Raw genomic sequence first — 23,677 nt, forward strand, 5'->3', positions numbered from 1 at the left:
CTTCCATAGCAAAAAAAGTATAATGGTTAATTATCGTCATAACAATGAGAATGTTGAGAAAACACATAAAATGAATCACAGCTGCAAAGACACGTTATCAGTTAATTAGCTATACGTATGTATGCATAAAAACAAGTAGATTCCAGCGAGAAGGGGCGATGGAGATGTTAAAAATGGCCATCCATCATCTATTTTTTTTTTCTCCCAGAACGTGACGAACTGTGAAATGAAACAATTAGCCAACACCCAATAACGGAAGTGAAACTTGTTCCATCCCTGCACCGTAAAAGAAATGGCCAGAGAGTATTGGCGGACTTTTGAATGACATTAACTGGTTAGTCGGTTGTGGATGGTTGCCACATGGCGCTAGCTGCTTTATTCCGGACCACACACACTTTCCTTATCAATATATGGTACTCATACGCATTACTAGTGATGCTATGTAAAACTAGGTAAACTAACTTTCAACAGAGAAGTAACAAAAATCAGGAGCGATTTCAAGGAAGGTATATTTGTTTTTTAAATATTACAAAACTTTATTTTATTACCACAAATAACAATATATATATATATGTATATATGTGTGTGTATAAAACACACACACACATATATGTATAGTTTTTTTTTTTACTGAGGGTCATCGTAAGTATCATGAAAAATATGAACAGCAGTGGTGATAGTAATCTCCTAAGAAGATTTCTCTCCTGATGTTTAGTAAGGTTACTAAATTACCTGCAACTCCAAATATCTCCAAGCACTCACTCAGCCACTCAGCCACAAGTTTGTTTGTTTGTTTGTTTGTTTGTATGGTGTTTTTACGTTGCATGGAACCAGTGGTTAAATAGCAACTGGACCAACGGCTTTACGTGACTTCCGAACCACGTCGAGAGTGAACTTCTATTACCAGAAATACACATCTCTCACACCTCAATGGAATGCCCAAGAATCGGGCATTCAATTGACGTGTGAGAGATGTGTATTTCTGGTGATAAATGAAGGACCCTACTGAAGGGGCCTTCCTATAGTCAATCCATACCTACCTAGGCTCGTCTTCTTTTCTTACAATTCCTTAACAAGACCTTAAAAATAGGTGGTCTTCAGTACCTTTGCATTTCCTAAGACATCTCATCTCTGATCCGTATACGGTGTTTGTGCTCCAGGTAGAGGTAGAGCGATTCTCTCATAACTGCTGTTAGTAGTTTCCACATGACTGGCGGGAACGTATAGAAGCCTGTAATTTACTAACTTCATTGCCCTTTTCTTGGTCTTTTTGTCCTTGTAAAGTTCTGCCTGTTGTCACCCAATGTGTAACATCCCCTGACTCTATTGAGCACATTCCAGTGCCAGCTGAGCACAAAAAAAAAAAAAAAAAAAATCAAATGATATCCCACCGAAGATGCTAGACTGGACAGAGCTGGTATCTAACCTTGAACAGCAAAAGGAATTTCTACGGTTCCCACAGCCCCTTTAAAAGAGTAAGACCCTTAAAGGTTTTGGTTGCTTTCGCAAGGGCACGGAATAAGCTACAGTGATATGCTGGATACTACGAACTACATCAATTTAAATTCATCCAAATGTAGGGCTAAGGTAGGGCAACTACACAAACATGATCAGGACTTAACATCTTATTAACACGTGGTTTTCAAAATCAATAAACAGACAAATATACTAGTATTATACACGAGAAACAGGTAGGATGTGGATGAAACTGGATATACATATTGAGAGAGAGAGAGAGAGAGAGAGAGAGAGAGAGAGAGAGAGAGAGAGAGAGAGAGACTGATAAAAAGTGGTTTCGATGAACTGCCTCTACTTGACGTATGCATAATCAATACCACAACTATCAGATTCTCGTTCTATTCAACGGAGAGAGAGAGAGAGAGAGAGAGAGAGAGAGAGAGAGAGAGAGAGAGAGAGAGAGAGAGAGAGAGAGAGAGGGCTGATCACAAAATTAATAAAATGTGAATATAATAAAAAAAAGACATGAGTTTCATTATGACCATAGTAGTAAAGTTACCTTTCGCTATAACGTCTATGCCTACAGATCCTGCTTGATGGCGAACTCACAAGGAACCATCATAAAACGTCATTTTACTACATGAGAGTTCTTCAGAGACTCAACATGTCTGGGTTAACATGTACTTGTAAATGCTAGGACACAGAAATGTGACGCGGATGCTGCAGATATGCAAATTTATTCCTGACATTTGACCCTCACAAACAGAAAGATTGAGTGCCTCCGAGCATATTAAAACCACATATTTGCTTAGGACATACATACATACATATATTTCTATGGTGTTAATAAGTTTATAACATCTTCGTTATGTGCTAAAATTATTGTGGATTTCATATGTACAGTACACAGATGTTGCATATATATATACACACACAATATATATATATATATATATATATATATATATATATATATACATATATATATATTAATATATATAATTTATTATATTAGGAAAACAGCAGTCATGGGACATACCTATATTCATAAGGAAGCAAGGAGGTGTCTTCTGGTAATTTACCAAAAATTTCTTAAGCGACGTTTCGGGGTCCAGCCCTATCATCACAGCTGTAAAAAGATAAACACGCATAAAACATAACCAATCAAAAGACTCATCCAAATAACCAACATACATCTAAAAAAAAAAAAAAAAAAAAAAAAAAAGGAAAAAAAAAACTACAGTGCTCAGACAATTACCATTTCAAGTGAAGGTAAGAAGAGTGACCAGAACTCTCGAATATTCGGGAGCAATAAAAAAAATGTAAATTTAATATAGAATATAAACATTTTAAAATCATTACACGGGCTTCTTCCCCTCACCAGCTTGCTGTCTTCGAATCACTTTTCATAAAAACAACATTTCCAAAATTAAACAACCAAACTACCGCTACCCCTCCTTACCTGGCGTAACCATATGTACTTTGGACCTTTCCTTCTTCTGGTCACTCGTCTTCTTCCCTTCACTTCAAATGGTAACTGTCTTAACACTGAGTGTGTATGTGTGTGTGTGTGAATTTTAAATGTATGTTGGTTATTGGGATGAGATTTTTTTTTATTATGTTTTATGCGTGTTCATCTTTTTACTCCTGTAATGATGTGGCTGGAACCGGGAAACGTCGCTTAAGACATCTTTGCTATACCAGATGACGTCTCCCTTGCTTCCTTATGAATATATATATATATATATATATATAATATATATATATATATATAGATATGAATATATATATATATATATATATATATATATATATATATATATATATATATTCAACAAAGCATAAAAAGGCATTTGTCACTTACACATTCATACCGTAACTCGTAAACTGTGGATGAGCCGTTACAAAAAATATCTAAAACATAAACATTAGGCACTTCATGAAACTAATTATAAGGCACATCAGTAGCATGCTACCTTCCACTGAACATAGCCTCTAAATTGTACGCATACTTATGTTTTCATGGATATTTAGGCCCTTTCTTTTCAAGACATCCTCCACATCTATCCAACACTTTCTAGATCTTCCTCTCCTCCTTCCAATCTTTTTCAAATTCCAAATTGTTCCAATTACTTTACGCGACATTTACTTGATACACTCCAACCTTGGCTTACACACGCTTCACCTATTCTGAAACTCATATTTTCTCTCATTATACTGTCACGCAAATACCATGCGTGTCATCTGCTTCCATTTTTCCACTATCTATAACATCCATAATTCCGTCTTCCCGATCTCTTTTTGCAAGTAATTACGAATAAGTGGATTTGTGTGTACGCGTGTGCAAATAAAAAAATTGAACAGAAACTACAGGGAAATTGCTAAATTCTACTACGGGTAATAAAAGTTAGCGTTCTTTTGTTACCCGTACTAGAATTTAACTCTCTCTAGCAAGAAAATCGCCATTCTGTGAAATGGAAACTTCAAAGAGGAGGGAGAGAAAAAAAGAAAAGAACTGTCCGCTGTCAAAACGTGAAAAAAGTCTGCGTACTTAAAAATATCGCAAACAAAATATTGCAACTGTTTGTTTTTGTAGCCGTTTCCACGTTTGTGTACACATTTCTAGTGTTACCCCAGAGCCCAATAAAATTCAGTTACCTCTAGAAAAATACGTGAATTTGTTCAAGCTATAAAATTCAGCATTTTTTAATTTATTTTTTCTTACAATGCCCTTTCATCAATATGAAACCGCATGGCCTAAAGTGACATCGATAGAGATATGGAGAGTTGTGTAGCGATGGAAATTAACTTCTGTCCTGCACGGTTACTAGAGGATGGAGAAAAACAAACTCTTTATTTAAAAATAAAGTGATAGGAAATTCGTCCTCAGTTCCCCCAACACATTAGATCCGATAAAATCACCAACTTCCAAAACAGTACGAATACTGGCCAGTAACAAACAAAGTTTTAAAGTATCCTTTATAAATGCTACTTTTACACTTAATCCATTCTCCACAAACTTCAGTTCACAAAAGGTCACGACTCTGAGACATCTGTTACATTTCTGAGTATGCCAAACGACATTTTTACTATGCCTTTTTAATCATCAACCCAATTCATATCACCAACAACTCATCTTCAAAACCAAAAACAACTACAGAAGCAAATTTGCCGATCTTTACTCGACAACAAACTTAGCAACAGCACCCAACTTCCTAAGCCAATAATAATCCCCATGAAAGATAAATATTGGACAACTGTAGTAATGCTGTTACGTCCATAGTAACAAGATATCAAGCAGCGTAAACAACGTGTGATCGTAATGCGTTAGGTTTAACGCTGTGACGCGATCTGACCAAAGGTCTAGTGTATAGACGGAAATACTCTAGCTTATCGAACATCTTAGAATGTTTAGGTGGAGAGTGAATAGCAGACGAGACAAGATATAAACGTAAACATCATTTCGCTATTGAATGAAAGTGATGATGAATTAATATTTACTTTTATTTTATGGAAAGGCAACTGTCAAATAAGATATGCTTAATTATAAACTTGAGAAATCCTTAACTGAGTGAGCAAACTAACGACTTTACAAGAAGTGAATAAATGTCAAACCAATTTAAAAAAAAATGAAAAAAATGTCAAACTGAATCAGAACTAAGGATATGTCAGTTTTCATTACAGAACTTCACTTAATGAAGAATGATATTCTCATGAAACAGACAAGTAAAGCTTAGCTTGCAAGCTGAAATAATGTATGAATAAACTACGATTTTGTACGCGTCCCCGTAAAGCTCACGTTTGTTCTCGCAGCCTACAAAACTTATTAAGCAAAACTTTTAAGTAAAGCAAGAACTGCGTTGTATTCATTTATGCAACATTATGCATTAATTGTGAATGTCAATATTATTATTTCAGTAAATCGCAGACTCTAGTTATTCATGATCACATGGAAACTATATATTAAATAAAAAAGTCAGCAGTGTATAAAATACCATCAAGAATACTGGAAAAAAGTACTAAGTAAATTATCACAAAGTTTGATGTATTAAATACATGACATTTTCACTTACACGAATATGCGCAACTGTACAGTTAATCCAACACATAATCTAAATATATATTGTAGTACTATGAAAACATATTCAAACATATATACATATATTTTCGACGGTACTCTTATTCCCTTGAGGGAAAGGCGCCATACTTTTTTCAGCGATTCTTTTAGATGAAGTTAGTAGCCCATCCCTCTACCCATACTACTGTTTAGGCCAGGCGATGAAACACTGGTTTGTGTGTCTGTCTGTGTGTATAGGTGTCACTTACACACACATGCACACAAATAAATAAATAAATATATTTATATGTATAAATATACATATATATACGGAGAGAGAGAGAAGGAGAGGAGAGGAGAGAGAGGAGAGGAGAAGAGATAGGAGAGAGAGAGAGAGAGAGAGAGAGAGAGAGAGAGAGAGAGAGAGAGAGAGAAACACACACGACTTTTCCGGTGTATTTATTACACCAGTAAAACGCGCGGGGACTCAATGGCAGGGACATTTGAAGACTAATAATTCATACAACGGTGAGCATGGAAAAAAGGTGACTGAATAAAAAGAAAAAACTCACTGGCGAACTTAAAGAAAAGGTCATTAGTGAACTAAAAGAAAAAAGTCACTGCTTAACTTTAAGAAAAAGGTCACTAGTGGAATATAAGAAAAAAGTTACTGGTGAACTAAAATTTAAAAAAGTCACTGGTGAACTTAAAGAACTTTAAGTCATTAGTGAACTAAAAGAAAAAAAAAGTTGGTGGTGAATTGGCAATGAACAAAGGTTTTGTCTACTTGATCTAACCTTACAGCGACTGGAAAAATTACCATAAATTAGCATTAAAAGACGGTACATTCCACTAAAGATGATGCACATCGTCATTAGTGCCAATTGGCATCACACGCCATGGCCAAGATTAAAACTGACAGCAGCAATGCCACCGTACCCACATGCTAAGGTCCACCTGTTGGATGTAACCTATTGTACAACTGCAACTCTCACTTTATATGAATTACATACAAAAAATACAAAGATTTACGAATATATGAATTACTAGTATTTCATGAAAACACTACGGACTAGAACTTTAATTTGGGTCCTGCAGAGAGAGAGAGAGAGAGAGAGAGAGAGAGAGAGAGAGAGAGAGAGAGAGAGAGAGAGAGAGAAAAAAAAATTATCTTAACAAAATGTGAGGGGGGGAAATACATATAACAGAAAATGATCTCGATATTAACAAAAATCTCGACCAATGCATTTGCAACATACACAGGCTATTTTCATAACGGTGATTTGATTCACTGTGCAAAATCATAATTAAAACGATAATATTACGTTTTTCACGACAGCAAAGAAGCCAATACCTAATCAATATTTGTAATTATTTAAGAAACAGTCTGCATTGATTCCTTTGTTCGATATGACAAAGCATTTCTAAAGCAGAATCACAATTGATTTGGAAAGTAATTCCTGTTCAAAAATATACCTCAATCTTGGCACAATTCCGTGTAAATCACACTCAACAACTCAATTTAGAAAGAACTATTCCCAGACAAGACTGGTATTAAAAATTTTCAAGTCAACACAATGTTATATTTAAAACAGTCAGAACACTGTACCATAGTCGGTTTGAGGAAGTGTATATCAGAAGAGAAATACATCAGTAGTTTATTGTCTCCGATCTACAGACGTCGTCTGTAGATCGGAGTACTTATTTTTTCTAAGTTAATTACGGAAACAGATCATGTCATGATAGCATCACCTACGGAAACAGATCATGTCATTATAACATCACCTAAAAACAAAACTGGGATTAAAAGATGCTATTACTATAACGTCAACAGCAACTGGGTATTTGCTCTATAAAGTGCAGAACAGAACGTACTGAATGATACCTATCAGGTGGGAAGAGGCCTCAAAGCAAAAAGGCCCAAAACCACAATAGACTCCGAGAACAACAAGCATGGTCACTCGCACCACCTCATGAGAATCAGCACAGTTCAGGGGCACTGGGAAAGATAAGCAGGAGCGATATCTACAATCGTCATTAGTCGAACACACGAGGGTCATGCGTACTCGTATTATGCTGTCTCTATGTCACTGGCGTCAAGACTTTAACTCTATTTCATGTTTATTGTTTGTATATCTGTGTAGAGAACTTCTTGAATGCAAACATCTAAAATTCTTAAATTTATTTTTTTTACGTTATCAGATTTACACGTGAAATTGTTTAGAGAAATTGGTGAACGTTACATGATTAGTATACATTGTTGTAAGTGCATGCTTGACTCAAATTGCCTGAAGAACGAACAGTTTCATTTCGTATTCGTGGGCATTCCTGCACGTGAAATCTTCATCAGAATAACAGCTAAGTATAACATCGTCATCTTTAAACATATAGGCTATACGTAAACATGTACACACGATATATGTATATATATGTATGTATGTATGTGTACATACATACATATACATATAAGCGCTCGTGTTTATGGAGAGGTTAAGATACATACATATAACATGATTCTTCTCCAAAAAAGGAAGGTCTGTGCTACGCCATCCTTTATGAAAGATGTTTAAATGTTAAATGCAGTATTAAATGCAAAGGTTTTACAATTCTGCAAAATATGATTCCAGGACTGTTCAAGGCTATTAACCTGTTATCCGTTCAACGAAATACTTATATTTATAATAAGATCTCATTCACGTGCTTCAAGAAAAGACAACCTTAACCGATCCTAAGTAAATTTCAATTTTAAACAATATAAATGTTGAACCATTTTTTCAAGTGTATATCAAAGACGTCCACTTAATACTAATAAAAATGCTAGAAATACTTGTTTATGCATAAGTTTCGAAAAGATACTTGTAAAAATTAATCCTTGAATGGTAATTAATAATTTTTTCATATGAATATGATTCAGTCCGGCTAATTTCTTGAACAAAGATTATTTATAAGGTTAATCTTGAAGTAACCTTTATAAAAGTGAATTATTTGTTTCCAATGGTAAATAATAGCCCTTCAGGAAAAACAGCTTTGAACTAAAGAGAACCAAAGACAGGAATAACGTGCATCATTTAAGGATTAATGAACAGGAGCGTCATGGAAACCTGTATGACAAATACTCAGCTTTTTTTTTTTTTTTCACAATATTCAGCAACAAAAGCTTTACAACTGTGATGAAAAGCGGGAAACCATTAAGACATTAAACTCTAACCAGTCGTAAGAAGAAAGTATCTAGAAAATCTGACATAAATCAAAAAGGGTTCCTCATAAAACAGCACCGTAAGGGAAACCTACAAGCAAGAAGTAAAACACAGCTAACAAGATTGAATGATACTATGAAAATACAGTGAGGACTGCCACACTCAAGGACGGCCGTAGTTGGTTTTCTCTTTTGCTAATGGACAGAAGTAATTGAAAGATTAAATGCAAGACGAGGCAAATGTTGGCAAGGATTTCCTTGTACCTTGTAAGAGGAAAGAAAAACCATCAGCTAGTTATGGCTGCTTGTGACAGTTGACCTTGAAATGACCACTTCCTTTGCCGACCACATCACGTCACTGAGAAAGGGTGTATGTGGGTGCGTGCGCGTGTATGTGTGTGTGTGTGTGGTGGTATTTGGCTCTTCTCATTTACATATACAAATAAGAAGCATGTATTTTCTATAAAACGTGAAAGAGAACATACAAATAAAACCTAAATTTGTTTGTTTTCACCCATGAAAGCAACATGAAATTGAATCGTCCTAACGTCATGATCAAAGACCTGTCACTTGAGCAGAAGAGCATGGCAAAACTCAGTTACAAACAACAAGGATTAGAGTTCGAGGAAGGAAACGAATAATTACATTCGTCTCTAATAATAAAGTCATAAAAATAAAGAGAAAAAGGATGACTTTGCCTGCATAAACCATATCCACTTATGTTGGAGAGATGTAGACTTGCTTCTTTAACCAAAATGTCGATAAACCTTTAAGACTTATCGCATTGTATTAATAATCCACGAAGGCAAAAAAGAATTGCAAAATACATTATGTAAATATCAAAAGCAGCTATATTCAAGGCTTAACCTTACCTTCAAGTAACTAAGACACTTAAAAACGAACATCATAATATTCAAATACAAATCAGATCATATTGTTCAGAAAGACGAGTATGAATTATATAAAACTACGGGGAAAAATTATTCAGAGAACTTCAGAAATCTGTGGAAAAATTCCAATTAATCCTTGGTCCTCACTTATTTAGGAAGTTGGGCACTCTGAAACCCATACAATGTGATATGGCATCAAACATATTAGACGAGGATAAAAACATTTAATCTACCAACAACTACAACAATTTCAGTACGAAACATACCAAAACATAGAAAGCCCTCATGCACTCTTACATGAAATATTCATTTAGTAAATCAAATGCACTCTTACATGAAATATTCATTTAGTAAATCAAATATAAAAATACCTTATGGAAAGGAATTTTTTTTCAGCGTAGCAATGAAAGTTTCAATTTGGCAGAATCAGTGAATGCAATTGCTTAAAATACACAAATTTAAGTAGTACTCAATGGTCATGGGAAAATAACACTTGTGACTAAATCCAACAGAATGATTCACGTACAAACAAATATACATACATGGGAACCACAAAAAACACAGCTCTCCAAGCAACCTGAGCCCCTAAGCCAAGTCAAGGTTCTTCAACCAAGATGTAGCCGTAAAAACCTTCAGTAGTTTTATTAAGTTAAAACATCTTAATCCCTCAGATAAAGCTTAAACACTTAGTTGAACTTCTCCACCTCGGGTAAAGCGAGAGAGAGAGAGGGGGGGGGGGGTGGAGTGAATTAACATTAAATAAAATTAAAAAAAAAGAAAACCTGTAGGAGTCCGAGGGTATTCTTCACAGCATATATAATCAGAACTGTACTACAAGCATTAGACTCTCTATTTGAACATTCTGTAAAAACGCTTCCAGCCTCGGCAATATAAAAGTCTTACTATAAACAGAAAACAAATTTGAATTCTTTAACATAAAATTCTTGAGGACAAGGGAACGCTGATGTCCATGGGAATGGACAGGACGCTAAGTTTTAACGAAACCACATTTTATACCTTACTTCTACTGTTACAATAACCCTTACTATGGATATGCTACACACTCAATGCATCTCCAAAGCTCCCTGTCACTAGTGCATTCAGCACCCACACTTCACACCCATAAAATGTATGTAAACTATTGTATACTTTTTCAAGAGTTCATCAAGTTCTCTCCATTATCAGAATTTAAAACTATCACTTACTTTCTTGTTCTTTTGCGACTCTCTCTCTCTCTACAGCATCCTGGCATACCGAGAGGCCCCATGCGAATGGTCATGTTCCGTTGAAAACCCAATGTGTGTCTGTTTAACCAGGTGGTGAATTAGGTACCTCGTAACTTATAGACAACTGTGGTGGTTGGGCGGTTACAGTGAGGATATAGAAAGGCACTGGCAGCAGGGGCGTCTTTTTTTTTTTTTTTTTTTTTTTGGTGGGGCGACATCCCCCAAAGATTGAACTAATACCCCTCACCACCCACAGCCCCAGAAAGTGACAGCATGTTTTCTTTTTAAATTTGCAATCATAATTATATGACATTTCTCGGAAATATTACGTTTCTTGATCCTTGTCTGTGTACCAGCTACCAGTGACGATGAGATAAACAAGCAATAGCGGGAGTATATAATTTTTGCTGAAATACCTTGCTCATGTGGCTTCATAAAAAAAAAAAAAAAACAACGCTGATTAGGTTCGCTTCGCTCGCCAAAGCGTTTTTGCCCCCTCAACAAAAATCTGAAATGACGCCCCTGACTGACAGCCACAACTACCCCTAAAAATCTAATGAACTTTAACTAGAAAATGCCAATTATGCCTCTTAAAATCTAGTTACAGTATGATTAATATAGTAAAGAGCAGATTAAGTCAATGGGGTTGCAAATAACATGAACTCAAAGGTAAATCTAAGCAAGTACTCTAGAGAGAGAGAGCGGAAGATGACATACACTTCCATAAAAAACAAATTCTTTTCTCCCTTAGCTATAGCTTAAACTTGCCCTTAAATTCTATTATAAACTTCTTTTTCCACTTAATATCTCCGTGACTCTATTATTCAGAAAGTAAGACAGATAATGAAATATCACTGTTTTCTATCAAGAAAACAGTGGAGGTGGAGGTGCGAGTAACAATTTTGTTAGGCAACAGTCGTATCTGAAGTCTAAGAGTTAAGTAAAATGACCATGAGTTCGTACACGAACCTTGAAAAAGCTTCCAGTAGAATGTGATGCGTGTGTGCTTGTTGCCGTGGTGGGAGAGGAAGGTGTTCACGATGTACTCCTAATGAAATTTCCATGTATCCTTGACTCAGTCATTCAAGACTGAACGTAACAGTGTGTTTTGCTTTGTTTGTCTTTAGTGCCCTTCATTTAACCCATTAGGAAAACGGGAGAGTGTATGTATGTGTACACACATACATATATGTATAATGTGCGAGTAGTAAGGCAGTGTGTTGCATTGATACGACGTCACTTAAACGTGGGAGCGGCATCGAGTTGAATGAAATAAATAGCAACTATAATGACAACATCACTTCGTAAACAGCTAATGAGTTAATAACCTATTAGCACTCCATCATCATTAATTACAATTCCCATTTTCACCCAGTGATATCATCTTTTAAACATCAGGCTATTAATTAAAGAACGTAATATACAATGGCACAATCATCCATTCGAACGTTCACAAAAACAGGAATCATCATTTAAAAGGGTATTGTCCTTTCGATTGTATGAATATTTGCATTTTTTACTTCTGACAGTAAATGAGTCCGTCTCTCTCTCTCTCTCTCTTCTCTCTCTCTCTCTCTCTCTCTCTCTCTCTCTCATTGCTACCATTGTTCTGTTCTTAAAAAGCGCTGAATTATTTTTCATGAGTAAATGGGAGTAACATTTTATTGATGTTTTAACAGAAACTTTTTTTAAGACTTTTTTTTGTAAGTCTCAACGAAAATAAAATCTCGATAGAGTACTGATATCTAAACCTGGCAGAACATTGGGCTTGGAAAATAAGAACTGTGGATAGGCTCATTCATTGGTGTTCCCTATATTTCGTGTGCTTACAATAATCACATACCTGAGTGAAAATCCCCTTCTTTCATTTTCTCTATACAATAAGTTAATAAACGCATAAAAGACCAAATATTATCACAGGTAAACTTAATCTGATATTCTTTCATTTATGTTTTCCTTAGAAGCGCACTTGTCTGTCTGCGGTAAATTTAACTTTTTAAAATACCAAAAGAAGGACAGGACGCCATTAATTTAAGTATTCCTAGCCGGAATTTATTGTCACGTCAGGGTAATCAACAAGTAACATTACCACAGGCACCCTTTCAAGTTAATTAATATGTAGAACGAAAAAAGTCCTTTTTTTATATTCTAGACCTGAGATATAAAATACAATTTGCATTTGATTCGAAAGCATTTCCTCATACCATGATCTTTATCAAATGAACATTTACTGATAAAAGTACGATATTTCAATATGATAGTTTTGACTGCGTCAAGATTGAACGTTTTAATAAGAGAACCACAACTACAAGAATATTTTCGTAAATAAACAACGTTAACCAAATAAAACATTTTCCTCAATAAAGAAAACACGACGTGCCTTTTACCAGACCAGAACCCTCTCTCACCTTTTTAGCTCGCAATCGTTTTGGAAAAAGTAAAGCCAATCTCACCACCGTGCCCTAACCTCTTGTCCAAAATGCAATGGAGGGAAAAGTCATCCCCATAAATGTCAGCGTTCTCTGTTTTCCTTCCTTCCCTTCCAATATCTTATCCCGGAGGAGAAAGCAAGTCTTTTATGTTACAGCAACAGACATGCAAGAAGATCACTTTCAGTCTCAGTCTTATCCAATATTATGAAGAAACCCACCGACTTGCATCTTCTATTAAATTTAAGAAGTGGGAATGAAAAACAAAACCTTTATTCACTGTAAAGTTAAGTGACGCGCACACAAAATTCATTTAAAATATTTTCTTCCCTGGAGAAAATAATGACCTACACATGTAAAAAAGTGACGTACACACAAACAAATCCCTCTCACTGCAGATGCCCGAGGACACGAAGACGAGAAGACTGGAGGCCGAGTCCTTGAGAGTATTATCCTTATTTGCATTTCGGTCAGCTTGTCCTTTAACACCCACTGAAAGGATGGGTTTGAAAGATGAAGGCAGGCAAATTCAGAAGGAATAATAATGAAGATGGAGAGAGAGAGAGAGAGAGAGAGAGAGAAAATACTAATACAGTTATTCCATAGAGTGAAAAACAGCTTGCAGTGTTGCAGTATTCGTAATAGTCACATTGCAGCTACTGCCTGTGGAATTAAGGTCTGCCATCTCCATATTGAAATGAAGGAAATGAAAGTGTGAGGACAGAGATCAAAGGCAATCATTTCACTTTGCTAAAAACATTGGGGTGTATTAATATACAAAAGCTTTTATCTATACGACCTTATACTTACAAAACCGTGTAAATAAACACTTTTTTGTGGAGAAAGATCAACTTACCATTAATGGAAATTAGGATTCCAGAAGAACAAAAAATGTTTACCTAGAAAACATAACAATCACTAATACTATACGTAAATCTCATGACTCAGGTTAGCAAGATAGAGCTTAATATTTCTAATTTATTTTCAGGATACGAAAAGCTATCTTAACTATTAATTGAGATTTCAGGTCTTAACCTGCCTCGAATGTATGCAAGAGAAATCGAAAAGATATTATCAGAACAAATTTACGCTTCCTGTCTCCTCAGAAACCAATTAAAAAAAAGGGCAATTTTCATAGTTTGACATTCCATCTGAGATATTGGATTCATGGGTAAAAAGATACCCACATTCTTAAAAATGATAGGAAAAAAAATTATGATAATTGGGCTGTCACTATTGACAGTTAAAACATTAATTGTTATCTTGAATCTAGTTCAATTCTAATTAATTCCTTTTGTCATATCCGGAACCCAATGCCTCTATCCTCGTCTTTACTTCCTTTTTTCATATTTACCATTAAAGAAATCTGATATTTCCATTTTCACGATAATCCGACCAATCCTTACATTTTCTTCATTCATATTATCGAAAATACACTTTATATATTTCCTACAGATTAAAGCGAAACAAGCCCAATACAGTTGGCAATCAATGTTCGAATCCCAGGTAATGACGGCGTAGTAATGGCACATTTCGTTGAAACCTATTGCGCCTCTCGTGACTTGATCAATGAAATTAAGGGGACAATATCCAGTCAACCTGTATTGGAAGGCACTCACAGTTCAGATGGTGATTAGCCTACATTCTTGAGCTAACCCCTTATAGGAAAAGGTATAGAGCAGAAAATAAAAGGAAAATATAAAACTTGTACACTGCATGTATATATATAAATCCACACAAACACTATATATATTTATATATATATATATATATATATATATATATATATATATATACATATATATATATTTATATATACACACATACACAAATATTATATATATACATATGTGTGTGTTATTAGAAAACAACTCGGTGTAATTATACTACATAATGTCAAGAATAAGATTTAGCGACCACGTTGCTTCAAATGACCAAAAGATGGACAATAACATTATGATGCAATAAGATTCTGCAGGCTAAACTGAATCTAAATAGTAAAACGGCCTACAATATATATTGAAATGTTAAGAAAATATTCTATGAAGCTTGTGTACGAATGCAAGATTGAGAGAGAGAGAGAGGAGAGAGAGAGAGAGAGAGAGAGAGAGAGAGAGAGTGTGTGTGTGTTATCATATCTAACACAGATGATATCCCATAGAATTTGTTATTTCCCTTAGGACTTGATTTCGTCAGAATCTTACTTTATTGAAAAAAAAAATACTGAACTTCGAATCCGATTAGCGTCTGTATTTTTTAGCAAAATGTTTTATTACCTTTTAGCATATTTTTGAGAGAGAGAGAGAGAGAGAGAGAGAGAGAGAGAGAGAGAGAGAGAGAGAGAGAGAGAGAGAGAGACTGCTTGCAGCAGGTGTCCACCATCCGTCGCTCTGTTCTCTCGCAAGCTGCAGACAATGATGTACATTAGAGCCGAGGTCAGACGGTCAAAGACAAAAGGACCCGGAGATATGGTCAGAGATTCCAGATTTCCTTACAGGGCAGGGTTGATGTCCAAGCAGAAAGAAAGAGAGGGAAAGAGTTTCGGTGAGATGCATACCATTCTGCGCGGATACAAAGGAAAGACAATGTACTTCAGTCGTACTTTTGTTTAATGCTATAGGAGATATATATGAGATTTTCATTTCCTTGATTTTCCCATCAAGATCTAGGTATTTGCTTTGTAGATAAAATGCCTACCATGCATTGCTAGCTAAAGTCAGACAGAAAAGTCTAATATCCGAAACCGAAATTCTGTTATTTGTTGCCGAACTCTTCCTTGACCGTCAGAATACCTCTCCATGAAATTTTATTGAAATCTACGATAACCTTTAAGCATATTATTTGAACCTTCACACAAAGATAAGGTTAATACCTACGCTTTCTCAAAACTTGTCCTCTTTAGTAATAAATACATCATATATAAATTAAACAAATTGTTTATTACACACATATAAATGTATATATGAAACAATTCTGGATCATATAAATAACTGTATGTCTATGAAATAACCAAATGAGTAAACAAACAATGTTTCATGGTATACATTTGGTTTCGGAAGAGAGAGAGAGAGAGAGAGAGAGAGAGAGAGAGAGAGAGAGAGAGAGAGAGAGAGAGAGAGAGAGAGTACATATAAAACATGTGCGCAAGCATGGTGATAAAATGGTGAATGAACCATATTACATAAGCAAATAGAATTTCGAGTAGCAAAATCCCCAATATATCAGTGGCAACTAAATCACATAGTGTGTTTTTAGTACACACCAAATAAATGACATTTAAACCATCCAATTTATAATGCAATGAAGGCATTCCCTCCAATTCAGGAACTGGAGGGTGCGAGGTACTGGCAAATACAGGTTTTCAAGAACATGAAATCAGGAAGGAATATCAGTTCGTATTAAGAGCAGTAGTAGTGTTAAGATTCATAACACAAGAAAAATATTCACACAAGCACGCACTCACACACACACACGAATATATATATATATATATATATATATATATATATATATATATATATATATATATATATATATACACACACACACACACACACACACATATATATATATATATATATGTATATGATGTGTATATATACATATATATATATATATATATATATATCTATATATATATATACATATATATATCATATATATATATATATATATATATATATATATATATATATATATATATATATATATATAATTTATTTCAATGATTGCATAACCAAAGAAATGAAAGGGAAACTGATATGCAATCGAACACAGGCAATCAATACTCCCACGAGAATGAGTCCTAGATACAAAAGGACAGAAGGCGAGTGGGAGCATTATTATGAAACGCTGAATAGGGAGCCAAGGCGTGTACCGGACGCGAGATTTTTGCCTTAAACTTCAAAAGGCGTCAGTGATTATATCCCATGATGACCTTTGCTAAATCTATTGTAGGAAGGCATGACTCAGAGATCTTTGGGCACTTTACCTTAAACAGTAATGAAAACGCAATATCTATTTTTTTTCCTTGACTTCACTTTACAGTTAAGTGGTTAGTACAATTCAATAATATTACTTTCCTCAATCATTCATTCACTTCCTTTTATTCATCGCTGGCTACACAAACGGTATTTTTTATCATACGCTTCTTGCACAACTTGGGACAAAAGATCAAAGCAGACCAAAAGCGTATAAAACGGCGAAAGTTTTAAATACAAAAAAAAAAAAAAAAAAAAAAAAAAAAAAAAAAAAAAAAAAATTCAAGCACATCACGAATAAAAAGAAAGATGAAATATCTGTATGCCTCCCCGTAGATGATGGGCAAAGGCAGGAAGGGAAGGAGCGAGGAAAGAGGGAGGACAAAGGGAAACGCAGCGCCTTCAGGGGAAGGACTGGTGATAACGTAGGGCCTTGAGATCAGAAATAATAGACATTGCCAGCATGATGTTAAAAAATAAAACCCGAATCTATCCTTCGGGGGTGAGAAAGCGAATGCTCATTTTATCCCTCAAGAACATTTCCCGTCAATTGCAACCTTGGGTGAGTCAGTTATCTTTGTTAACATTCACGCGAGACATCACTCCTGTCTGGTTACTGGTTAGAGCTCCCAAAACGAGACTTCGCGAAGGTCTTTAAACTGAACGATGCTCCCACGAGTGTTTGTGATAAGCATAATTTTGCTTTTAAATATTAATAGTATACTATACAGCCTTCCAAGTCCTGTGAGTTCATGTTTGCAATCACGTGTATTATACAGCAGCATTCAACGTGATAGATAACAAGCGAATCGTTTAGGAGTCATAGATACAATGCGCGCGCGCGCACACACACACACACACACACACACACACACACACATATATGCAACAGACCTTTTTGTGACAATGTCGGTGATAAGTATACGCCATTGTTCAAGATAAATCAATGGACACGTCTGAAACACTGTTTCGGGTCTCACTGTCACCTGGCGCGCTTTCATTCGAGAGTAATGAGAATCCAGTCTAGATTTTGGGTGCGCTCAAGTCTTCGCCTAAGCTTTAAGGAAACGGCAGAGGACCGTGTAAAATGCTTGAAAGTTGAAACAAGACCCTACTGATCGTTAAATTTCTCAACCCATTTCAGCCCTAGGTCAACTATTTAGTGGAAGTCCAAACAAGTGTTTCACGTAATGGTTAACTATCTTTCTAAAAACTTGTTCCCCACCGACGACCGCTGCCTTCCTTCAACATGTTTGTGATATGAGCACGATAAGGTTGCGACATGAATTAAAGATACGTTTTACGGTAGTGTGGACACACCTTAAGAGTTAACCAAAATTTCATCTTTGAAATAACGATACTGTTGCACGTTAAAGCCATATTTCACAATCTTGGAATCAAAATACAAAATATAGGGAGGAGATACAAGCACCATCAACTTGACAAACAACCTACAAATCCGTTTTTTTTTATTTATAGCCTGACTTGTTCATCAAAAGGACACACACTCAAGCATAATACCCGAGGACAAAGACCTCTGCCCAACAAAGCTTAGCCGCATTTAAAACTAACCCTCGATTCAAATAGTCCCGTTGGCAATCGAAGCGAAATCCAACACAAACACTCAACCATGACTCAATGGTATCGTTTTCGTTTGACGGACCGACGTTTCTCATAACTATAACAAAGCCTTGGCATTCAATGGCTTCGGTAGATACAATGAAAGGTCACCAGCTCCAGCAAAATAAGGGTGTAATAAACTGCGTTACAAGTAACTCCCAGGAACTCCTAATAATACACGAGGCATCCAACCGACCGTCAACTGTTCGTTTACTTCTTTTCATACATCAGCTGGATTTTACTCCCTTCATTAAAATGTCCTGGTTTCGTTTCATATTTAGATGACTTGTACTGTATTTAAATATGAAAAATATTATCCTGAAATAGGCGACTATTAAAAATGCCCTGAATAGGAAATTGCACACGTTCATATAAAAAAATGAAATCCCGGATTTCTGAAGTTGTACCAACATTCAAAAGTTACAAGTATATTTCTCAGAAATATATTTCTAATACTTTTATACTATACAATAATAAGAAATTAACTATGCAAAATAAGAACTTAAGTTAACGACCGTCCAAATCCAACAGTAATGAGTTTTCAAAATTCTTACACATAACATTGCAAACCAATCAATCAATCGTTCTTTATGTGCAATGTACCTTGATAGTTTCAATAACTACGATTGACCTCCGAGCAGTACATGGCAAGTCAACTGGAAAAAGGGGTGACTGACTTCTGTAGTAGTTCTTCACACTAAATGGCTCTACGAGAAGAACCGAAGCAAATCGTAGTCATTATATTCATGGGAATTATGTCAATGGCAAAACGGAAGCGATATTAAATAAAAAATTGTATTTCACAATCAACTGTACGAAACTTAAGTCATAAAAGGAATAAACAACAAATATACACCCGCAAGCAAGGACTTTATGTATGTATATATATATATATATATATATATATATATATATATATATATATATATATATATAAAGATAAATGCCACGAAGGAAAATAAACGAAGGAGTCTGCGAGATCTTTCGGCTGAAAAGCCCTTACTGAAGCAGCTACTGACAAAAATACGAGAAAAGACAATACAAGAAGGTTCGTATAACTGACAGATAGGGATTATAAAAGGATTAGTGCCTAGAATCCGACACACCTGGAAGATAAGAAACCTTCCCAAACAAGCATAAACAAAGGTGCAATTAAAGGTTTAAGACAATCATCTCAGATACAATCTCCAGACAATTAAAGGATTATAGGTGACAGCTATACGGAACCTGGTAGACAAAACCATATTCACAAAAAAATGACAGACATACATTACAATAAAATTTTTTTTAATAACTCTAGGCAACTGATTTTTATTTAAGTCAGTAATTATATATTTGAGGTCATTCTTAAACATGTTACAGATACAAGGGTCTAAATGAAAAAGGCCACGACTAACATTGAAATTACAATGAAAAGTAAGTTGTATTAAAGCAGATTCTAAAAGATTTCGTGATAAGACATCTCTTGACCGGCAATTACTGAACTGTCAATCCAATTAATTCGGTGGTTGTTTTCACTTAAATGAATAAATAATGCATTAGATTTTGCCTCAGTTTTTACAGAGTATTTAGCTGGTTAGCCTTACTTCTAAGCCCTTGCTCGACTGTCCGATGGTAGAATGAGGGACAATCCATACATGGAATTTTATATATTATGTTGTTGCTTTCTCTGGGCCATTTTTTATTAACATTCTTTTTAGTGTGTTATTATAGGAAGAAACAAGGTTGACATTAAAAGCTTTTACAATGGTTTAATGGTTTCAAATCCGTTAAAATAAGGCAACTGAGAATGTTCTTAGAATTTTCTTTCTGTGTGTTGTTTTCAGTATAAAACTTTTTGTGGGCTTTATTATAACAAATGTCTAATATATGTGAAGGATAGCATAAATCTTTCCCTATTTTTCTTATGTATTCAATTTCTTGATCCAAATATTGTGGACTGACAATTCGTAATGCTCGTAAAAACATAGAGGAAAAAATTGATATTTTTATTATAAGATGGTGGCCTGAGAAGAAATGAAACATAAGTTAAGTTGTTAGTCGGGTTTCCTATAAATACTGAATTTACATTGAAATGGTTCTCTATGTATCAAAACATCTAAGAAAAGGGAGGCAATTGCCTTTTTCTAATTCTAGAGTAAACTTAATCGATGGTACCTGGTTATTTAATTTAGAGAGTAAATCATTTACATCAATACCGACAGGAAGAACAGCTAAACAATCATCAACGTAACGATACCACTTTACAGGAATATGAATGATATTAGGTAAGTAGCGTTTTTCGAAGAATTCCATATACAGGTTTGAGAGCAATGGTGATAAAGGATTTCCCATTGCCATGCCAAAAATTTGTTGATAAAATTCACCATTGAATATAAACTTACAATCACAAATGCACAAACTCGTGAGTGAAATAATGTGACTTATAGGTAGAGGTAATTCATGCTGAGTTAGTTCATTGCTAAGATATTCTAAAATAGAGTCTATAGGGACTTTAGTAAAAAGAGAACATACGTCAAAACTAACGAATCTATCAGTAGGGCAAAGAGCAATTTTTGTATAATCTATCAACTAAATCTAGAGAATTATATATATGAGAATCGGAGATGGTTCCAAGTAACGGGGACAAGATCTTAGTGATATATTTCGAGAGTTTATATGAAATTGAACCAACAGTACTGATAATAGGCCGCATAGGGTTATTTTCTTTGTGCGTTTTGACTAATCCATATAAGTAAGGTAGCGAAGGAGAATTGACTGACAATTTGCCTAGTAGTTCTGTTTTATCTTTATAGAAAACTAACAAAAAATCCTCTTGATCAAGTCATAAAAAACTTCAATAGCATAGTGAAAAAGTATCCTTAAAGATAAAACAGAACTACTAGGCAAATTGTCAGTCAATTCTCCTTCGCTAACCTTACTTTGTATATGGAGTTAGTCAAAACCCGCACAAAGAAAATAACCCTATGCGGCCTATTATCAGTACTGTTGGTTCAATTTCATATAAACTCTCGAAATATATCACTAAGATCTTGTCCCCGTACTTGGAACCATCTCCGATTCTCATATATAAATAAGTCTCTAGATTTAGTTGATAGATTATACAAAATTGCTCTTTTGCCCTACTGATAGATTTCGTTAGTTTTGACGTATGTTCTCTTTTTACTAAAGTCCCTATAGACTCTATTTTAGAATATCTTAGCAATGAACTAACTCAGCATGAATTACCTCTACCTATAAGTCACATTATTTCACTCACGAGTTTGTGCATTTGTGATTGTAAGTTTATATTCAATGGTGAATTTTATCAACAAATTTTTGGCATGGCAATGGGAAATCCTTTATCACCATTGCTCTCAAACCTGTATATGGAATTCTTCGAAAAACGCTACTTACCTAATATCATTCATATTCCTGTAAAGTGGTATCGTTACGTTGATGATTGTTTTAGCTGTTCTTCCTGTCGGTATTGATGTAAATGATTTACTCTCTAAATTAAATAACCAGGTACCATCGATTAAGTTACTCTAGAATTAGAAAAAGACAATTGCCTCCCTTTCTTAGATGTTTTGTATACATAGAGAACCGCATTTCAATGTAAATTCAGTATTTATTAGGAAACGCGACTAACAACTTAACTTATGTTCATTTCTTCTCAGGCCACCATCTTAATATAAAAATATCAATTTTTTCCTCTATGTTTTTACGAGCATTACGAATTGTCAGTCCACAATATTTGGATCAAGAAATTGAATACATAAGAAAAATAGGGAAAGATTTGTTTATGCTATCCTTCACATATATTAGACATTTGTTATAATAAAGCCCACAAAAAGTTTTATACTGAAAACAACACACAGAAAGAAAATTCTAAGAACATTCTCAGTTTGCCTTATTTTAACGGATTTGAAACCATTAAACCATTGTTAAAAGCTTTTAATGTCAACCTTGTTTCTTCCTATAATAACACACTAAAAAGAATGTTAATAAAAAATGGCCCCAGAGAAAGCAACAACATAATATATAAAATTCCATGTATGGATTGGTCCCTCATTCTGACCTCGGACAGTCGAGCAAGGGCTTAGAAGTAAGGCTAAGCCAGCATAAATACTCTGTAAAAACTGGGCAAAAATCTAATGCATTATTTATTCATTAAGTGAAAACAACCACCGAATTAATTGGATTGACAGTTCAGTAATTGCACGGTCAAGAGATGTCTTATCACGAAAACCTTTTAGAATCTGCTTTAATACAACTTACTTTTCATTGTAATTTCAATGTTAGTCGTGGCCTTTTCATTTAGACCTTTGTATCTGTAACATGTTTAAGAATGACCTCAAAATATATTAATTACTGACTTAAATAAAAATCATTGTTGCCTTAGAGTTATTAAAAAAAATTTTATTGTAATGTAATGTCTGTCATTTTTTGTGAATTATGGTTTTTGTCTACCAGGTTCCGTATAGCTGTCACCTATAATCCTTTAATTGTCTGGAGATTGTATCTGAGATGATTGTCTTAAACCTTTAATTGCACCCTTTGTTTATGCTTGTTGGGAAGGTTTCTTATCTTCCAGGTGTGTCGGATTCTAGGCACTAATCCTTTTATAATCCCTATCTGTCAGTTATACGAACCTTCTTGTATTGTCTTTTCTCGTATTTTTGTCAGTAGCTGCTTCAGTAAAGGGCTTTTCAACCGAAAGATCTCGCAGACTCCTTCGTTTATTTTTCCTTCGTGGCATTTATCTTTATTTATGGATTTATCACGTTCCTAACTTTCGTGATTCTGTATACATATATATCTATATAGATATATATATAT

General features: G+C 34.8%; 1 protein-coding gene across 5 annotated transcripts in view; it reads right to left on the reverse strand.

Annotated features, from left to right (window-relative positions):
* LOC135215601 (alkylglycerol monooxygenase-like) overlaps positions 1-23,677 on the reverse strand; it is a 792,850-nt gene that overhangs the window by 384,904 nt on the left and 384,269 nt on the right. For 4 of the 5 annotated variants that reach the window (XM_064250496.1, XM_064250495.1, XM_064250492.1 and 1 more), the window contains one exon: positions 2,498-2,587. The exons of the other annotated variant lie outside the window; for it this stretch is intronic. The gene's annotated coding sequence lies outside the window, so the exon portion shown is untranslated. The remainder of the gene's footprint in view (positions 1-2,497; positions 2,588-23,677) is intronic. 5 annotated transcript variants of the gene reach the window in all.

The sequence above is a fragment of the Macrobrachium nipponense genome, chromosome 5 (assembly GCF_015104395.2).
Source record: "Macrobrachium nipponense isolate FS-2020 chromosome 5, ASM1510439v2, whole genome shotgun sequence".
Lineage (NCBI taxonomy): Eukaryota > Metazoa > Arthropoda > Malacostraca > Decapoda > Palaemonidae > Macrobrachium > Macrobrachium nipponense.